Source organism: Coregonus clupeaformis, unplaced genomic scaffold (genome assembly GCF_020615455.1).
Source record: "Coregonus clupeaformis isolate EN_2021a unplaced genomic scaffold, ASM2061545v1 scaf0699, whole genome shotgun sequence".
NCBI classification, from domain to species: Eukaryota; Metazoa; Chordata; class Actinopteri; order Salmoniformes; family Salmonidae; genus Coregonus; species Coregonus clupeaformis.
The window spans coordinates 250950-258597 of NW_025534154.1; positions in this window are offsets into that span (position 1 = coordinate 250950).

The window sequence follows — 7648 nt, forward strand, 5'->3', positions numbered from 1 at the left end:
AGTAATATGACATGGTTAGGGACAGTAAAGCATGTTAGCAGTAATATGACATGGTTAGGGCTACAGCAGTAATATGACATGGTTAGGGCTGCAGCAGTAATATGACATGGTTAGGGCTGCAGCAGTAATATGACATGGTTAGGGGCAGCAGTAATATGACATGGTTAGGGCGCACAGTAATATGACATGGTTAGGGCTGCAGCAGTAATATGACATGGTTAGGGCTGCAGCAGTAATATGACATGGTTAGGGGACAGTAATATGACATGGTTAGGGCTGCAGCAGTAATATGACATGGTTAGGGCTGCAGCAGTAATATGACATGGTTAGGGCTGCAGCAGTAACATGACATGGTTAGGGCTGCAGCAGTAATATGACATGGTTAGGGCTGCAGCAGTAATATGACATGGTTAGGGCTGCAGCAGTAACATGACATGGTTAGGGCTGCAGCAGTAACATGACATGGTTAGGGCTGCAGCAGTAATATGACATGGTTAGGGCTGCAGCAGTAACATGACATGGTTAGGGCTGCAGCAGTAATATGACATGGTTAGGGACAGTAATATGACATGGTTAGGGCTGCAGCAGTAATATGACATGGTTAGGGCTGCAGCAGTAATATGACATGGTTAGGGCTGCGCAGTAATATGACAGGGTTAGGGCTGCAGCAGTAACATGACATGGTTAGGGCTGCAGCAGTAATATGACATGGTTAGGGCTGCAGAGTAACATGACATGGTTAGGGCTGCAGCGTAATATGACATGGTTAGGGCTGCAGCAGTAATATGACATGGTTAGGGCTCGGCAGTCGGAGTATGACATGGTTAGGGACAGTAATATGACATGGTTAGGGCTGCAGCAGTAATATGACATGGTTAGGGCTGCAGCAGTAATATGACATGGTTAGGGCTGCAGCAGTAACATGACATGGTTAGGGACAGTAATATGACATGGTTAGGGCAGCAGTAATATGACATGGTTAGGGCTGCAGCAGTAATATGACATGGTTAGGGCTGCAGCAGTAATATGACATGGTTAGGGCTGCAGCAGTAATATGACATGGTTAGGGCTGCAGCAGTAATATGACATGGTTAGGGCTGCAGCAGTAATATGTCATGGTTAGGGCTGCAGCAGTAATATGACATGGTTAGGGCTGCAGCTATATGACATGGTTAGGGCTGCAGCAGTAATATGACATGGTTAGGGCTGCAGCAGTAATATGACATGGTTAGGGCTGCAGCAGTAACATGACATGGTTAGGGCTGCAGCAGTAATATGACATGGTTAGGGCTGCAGCAGTAATATGACATGGTTAGGGGAGCAGTAATATGACATGGTTAGGGCATTAGCAATATGACATGGTTAGGGACAGCAATATGACATGGTTAGGGCTGCAGCAGTAACATGACATGGTTAGGGCTGCAGCAGTAATATGACATGGTTAGGGCTGCAGCTAATATGACATGGTTAGGGCTGCAGCAGTAATATGACATGGTTAGGGCTGCAGCAGTAATATGACATGGTTAGGGGCTGCAGCAGTAATATGACATGGTTTGGGCTGCAGCAGTAATATGGACATGGTTAGGGCTCGCAGCAGTAATATGACATGGTTAGGGCTGCAGCAGTAATATGACATGGTTAGGGCTGCAGCAGTAATATGACATGGTTAGGGCTGCAGCAGTAATATGACATGGTTAGGGCTGAGCAGTAATATGACATGGTTAGGGCTGCAGCGTAACTATGACATGGTTAGGGCTGCAGCAGTAATATGACATGGTTAGGGACAGTAATATGACATGGTTAGGGCTGCAGCAGTAATATGACATGGTTAGGGCTGCAGCAGTAATATGACATGGTTAGGGCTGCAGCAGTAATATGACATGGTTAGGGCTGCAGCAGTAATATGACATGGTTAGGGCTGCAGCAGTAATATGACATGGTTAGGGCTGCAGCAGTAATATGACATGGTTAGGGCTGCAGCAGTAATATGACATGGTTAGGGCTGCAGCAGTAATATGACATGGTTAGGGGCAGTAATATGACATGGTTAGGGCTCGTAGTAACATGACATGGTTAGGGCTGCAGCAGTAATATGACATGGTTAGGGCTGCAGCAGTAATGATGACATGGTTAGGGCTGCAGCAGTAATATGACATGGTTAGGGCAGCAGTAATATGACATGGTTAGGGTCAGCAGTAATATGACATTTAGGGCTGCAGCAGTAATATGACATGGTTAGGGCTGCAGCAGTAATATGACATGGTTAGGGCTGCAGCAGTAATATGACATGGTTAGGGCCTCAGCAGTAATATGACATGGTTAGGGCTGCAGCAGTAACATGACATGGTTAGGGCTGCAGCAGTAATATTACATGGTTAGGGCTGCAGCAGTAATATGACATGGTTAGGGACAGTAATATGACATGGTTAGGGCTGCACGTAATATGACATGGTTAGGGACAGTAATATGACATGGTTAGGGCTGCAGCAGTAATATGACATGGTTAGGGCTGCAGCAGTAATATGACATGGTTAGGGCTGCAGCAGTAATACGACATGGTTAGGGACAGTAATATGACATGGTTAGAGGCTGCAGCAGTAATATGACATGGTTAGGGCTGCAGCAGTAATATGAACATGGTTAGGGCTGCAGCAGTAATATGACATGGTTAGGGGACAGTAATATGACATGGTTAGGGGAGCAGTAATATGACATGGTTAGGGCTGCAGCAGTAATATGACATGGTTAGGGCTGCAGCAGTAATATGACATGGTTAGGGCTGCAGCAGTAACATGACATGGTTAGGGCTGCAGCAGTAATATGACATGGTTAGGGCTGCAGCAGTAATATGACATGGTTAGGGCTGCAGCAGTAATACGACATGGTTAGGCTGCAGCAGTAACATGACATGGTTAGGGCTGCAGCAGTAATATGACATGGTTAGGGCTGCAGCAGTAACATGACATGGTTAGGGCTGCAGCAGTAATATGACATGGTTAGGGACAGTAATATGACATGGTTAGGGCTGCAGCAGTAATATGACATGGTTAGGGCTGCAGCAGTAATATGACATGGTTAGGGCTGCAGCAGTAATATGACAGGTTAGGGCTGCAGCAGTAACATGACATGGTTAGGGCGCGGCAGTAATATGACATGGTTAGGGCTGCAGCAGTAACATGACATGGTTAGGGCTGGCAGTAATATGACATGGTTAGGGCTGCAGCAGTAATATGACATGGTTAGGGCTGCAGCAGTAATATGACATGGTTAGGGACAGTAATATGACATGGTTAGGGCTGCAGCAGTAATATGACATGGTTAGGGACAGTAATATGACATGGTTAGGGCTGCAGCAGTAATATGACATGGTTAGGGCTGCAGCAGTAATATGACATGGTTAGGGACAGTAGGTGTGGGTAATACTGCTGACTTTCAAGGATTTCCCTGTTCCCTGTTGGGTTTCATCCGAGCAGTTGCCATAACAGGCAGTAGTGGAGCAGGTTGAGAGCTTAAGTTCCTTGGTGTCCACATCACCAACAAACTAACATGGTCCAAGCACACCAAGACAGTCGTGAAGAGGGCACGACAAAACCTATCCCCCCTAAAGAGCTGCATGGTTAGGAATCTTATGGCTTGTGGGTAGAAGCTGTTTAGAAGCCTCTTGGACCTAGACTTGGCGCTCCGGTACCGCTTGCCGTGCGGTAGCAGAGAGAACAGTCTATGAGTAGGGTGGCTGGAGTCTTTGACAATTTTAGGGCCTTCCTCTGACACTGCCTGGTATAGATGTCCTGGATGGCAGGAAGCTTGGCCCCAGTGATGTACTGGGCCATACGCACTACCCTCTGTAGCGCCTTGCGGTCGGAGGGCCAAGCATTTGCCATACCAGGCAGTGATGCAACCAGTCAGGATGCTCTTGTTGGTACAGCTGTATAACCTTTTGAGGATCTGAGGACCCATGCCAAATCTTTTCAGGCTCTTTAGGGGGATAGGTTTTGTCGTGCCCTCTTCACGACTGTCTTGGTGTGCTTGGACCATGTTAGTTTGTTGGTGATGTGGACACCAAGGAACTTGAAGCTCTCAACCTGCTCCACTACTGCCTGGTATGGCAACTGCTCGGATGAAACCCAACAGGGAACAGGGAAATCCTTGAAAGTCAGCAGTATTACCCACACCTACAAACCACCTAATTGGAAAATCACTGTGGCTTTTTGTAGGATCAGCTGGGTACACCCATTGGGGCATTTGGCTGTGGTGTACACGTGGAAGTTAGAACCAGAAACTGAAAGATCATTGTTTGTCTAATAATTGGGGGCCTTGAAGAAAGAAATGGGGCGGTGTGGCGACCTCATGGGAAAAAACAGACTGGTGTGTTAGAAATGCCCGGGCTGATTTCTGATCTAAGTCTGTCGCTGGTAGTGTATTCATATGACATGGTTAGGGCTGCAGCAGTAATATGACATGGTTAGGGACAGTAATATGACATGGTTGAGGGACAGTAATATGACATGGTTAGGGCTGCAGCGTCAATATGACATGGTTAGGGCAGCAAATATGACATGGTTAGGGCTGCAGCAGTAATATGACATGGTTAGGGCTGCAGCAGTAATATGACATGGTTAGGGCTGCAGCAGTAATATGACATGGGTTAGGGCTGCAGCAGTAATATGACACGGTTAGGGCTGCAAAGCAGTAATATGACATGGTTAGGGCTGCACAGTAACACGACATGGTTCAGGGCTGCAGCAGAATTATGATCATGGTCAGGCGACAGTCAATACGACATGGTTAGGGCTGCAGGTAATATGACATGGTTAGGGACGCTAGCAATATGACATGGTTAGGGCTGCAGACAGTAATATGACATGGTTAGGGCCGCAGCGGTAATATCGACATGGTTAGGGCTGCAGCAATTTGTAATATGAGCTATGGTTAGGGCTGCAGCATAATATGACATGGTTAGGGGGCTGCAGCAGTAATATGACATGATTAGGGCTGCAGCAGTAATATGACATGGTTAGGGCTGCAGCAGTAATATGACATGGTTAGGGACAGTAATATGACATGGTTAGGGCTGCAGCAGTAATATGACATGGTTAGGGCTGCAGCAATAATATGACCGGTTAGGCGCTGCAGCAGTAATATGACATGGTTAGGGCTGCAGCAGCAATATGACTTGGTTAGGGAACTGCAGCGTAATATGATAGGTTAGGGCTGCAGCATATGACATGGTTAGGGCACGCAGCGTAATATGACATGGTTAGGGCTGCAGCAGTAATATGAGATGGTTAGGGACAGTAATATGACATGGTTAGGGCTCGCAGCAGTAATATGAATGGTTAGGGCTGCAACATATTGACATGGTTAGGGACAGTAATATGACATGATTAGGGCTGCAGCTATATGACATGGTTAGGGCTGCCATTAATATGACATGGTTAGGGCTGCAGCAGTAATATGACATGGTTAGGGCTGCAGCAGTAATATGACATGGTTAGGGCTGCACAGTAATATGACATGGTTAGGGCTGCAGCAGTAATATGACATGGTTAGGGCTGCGCAGTAATTATAACATGGACATTAGGGACAGTAATATGAACATGGTTAGGGACGTAATATGACAGGTTAGGGCTGCAGCAGTAATATGACATGGTTAGGGCTGCAGCAGTAATATGACATAGTTAGGGCTGCAGCAGTAATATGACATGGTTAGGGCTGCAGCAGTAATATGACATGGTTAGGGTCACAGTAATATGACATGGTTAGGGCTGCAGCAGTAATATGACATGGTTAGGGAGCAGTAATATGACATGGTTAGGCTGCAGCAGTAATTTATGACATGGTTAGGGCTGCAGCAATAACATGGACATGGTTAGGACGCTGCAGCAATACGATATGGAACATGGTTAGGGCTGGCGCAGTAACATGACATGGTTAGGGGCCAGCAGTAACATACGTGGTTAGGGCTGCAGTAATATGAATGGTTAGGGCTCAGCTAGGTAATATGACATGGTTAGGGCTGCAGCAGAAATGACATGGTTAGGGCCGCAGCAGTAATATGACATGATTAGGGCTGCAGCAGAAATATGACATGGGTTAGGGGCTGCAGCATAATATGACATGGTTAGGGTGGCAGTAATATGACATGGTTAGGGGCCGTAATATGACATGGTTAGGGCTGCAGCAGTAATATGACACATGGTTAGGGCGCAAGCAGTAATATGACATGGTTTAGGGCTGCAGCAGTAATATGACATGGTTAGGGCTGCAGCAATAATATGACATGGTTAGGGCTCTGCTTAGCAGTAACATGACATGGTTAGGGCTGCAGCAGTAATATGACATGGTTAGGCGAGCAGTAATATGACATGGTTAAGGCTGCAGCAGACATGACATGGTTAGGGCTGCAGCAGTAACATGACATAGTTAGGGCTGCAGCAGTCATATGACATGGTTAGGGCTGCACGTAACGATACTGGTTAGGGCTGCAGCGTGTCATATGACATGGTTAAGGCTGCAGCAGTATTGACATGGTTAGGGACAGTAATATGTACATGGTTAGGGCTGCAGCAGTAATCATGACATGGTTAGGGCTGCAGCAGTAATATGACATGGTTAGGGGCTGCAGCAGTAATATGACATGGTTAGGGCTGCAGCAGTAATATGACATGGTTAGGGACAGTAATATGACATGGTTAGGGCCAGCAGTAATATGACATGGTTAGGGCTGCAGCAGAATTAATATGACATGGTTGGGGATGCGGCAGTGAATATGACATGGTTAGGGACAGTAATATGACATAGTTAGGGACAGTAATATGATTATGGTTAGGACAGTAATATGACATGGTTAGGGACAGTAATATGACATGGTTAGGGCTACAGCAGTATATGACATGGTTAGGACTGCAGCAGTAATATTTTTACATAGTTAGGGCTGCAGCATAATATACGTTAGGGCTGCACATGACATGATTAGGGCTGCAGCAGTAATATGAATGGTTAGGCTGACAGCAGTGGTTAAAACTAGAATACATAGGTTAGGGCTGCAGCAGTAATATGACGTGATTAGGATGCAGCAGTAATATGACATGGTTAGGGCTGCAGCAGTAATATGACATGGTTAGGGCTGCAGCAGATATGACATAGTTAGGGGACAGTAATATCACATGGTTAGGGCAGCAGCAGTAATATGACATGGTTAGAGAAACTGCAGCAGATATGACATGGTTAGGGACCCTCAGCAGTAATATGACATGGTTAGGCAGCAGCAGTAACATGACATAGTTAGGGCTGCAGCAGTAATATTACATGGTTAAGGACTGCAGCACTATATGACTATGGTTACGGCTGCAAGTTGGACATGATTAGGGCTGGGCCGCAGTAGTATGACATGGTTGGGCTGCAAGCAGTAATATGACATGGTTAGGGCTGCAGCAGTAATACTTGACATGGTTAGGGCTACAGCTAGTAAACAGGACATGGTTAGGGCTGCAGCAGTAACACTGACATGATTAGGGCTGCAGCAGTAATATGACATGGTTAGGGCTGCGCTAACATGACATGGTTAGGGCGTACGCAGCAGTAATATGACGTATGGTTAGGGGACAGTAATATGACATGGTTAGGGCTGCAGCAAGTAATACTGATG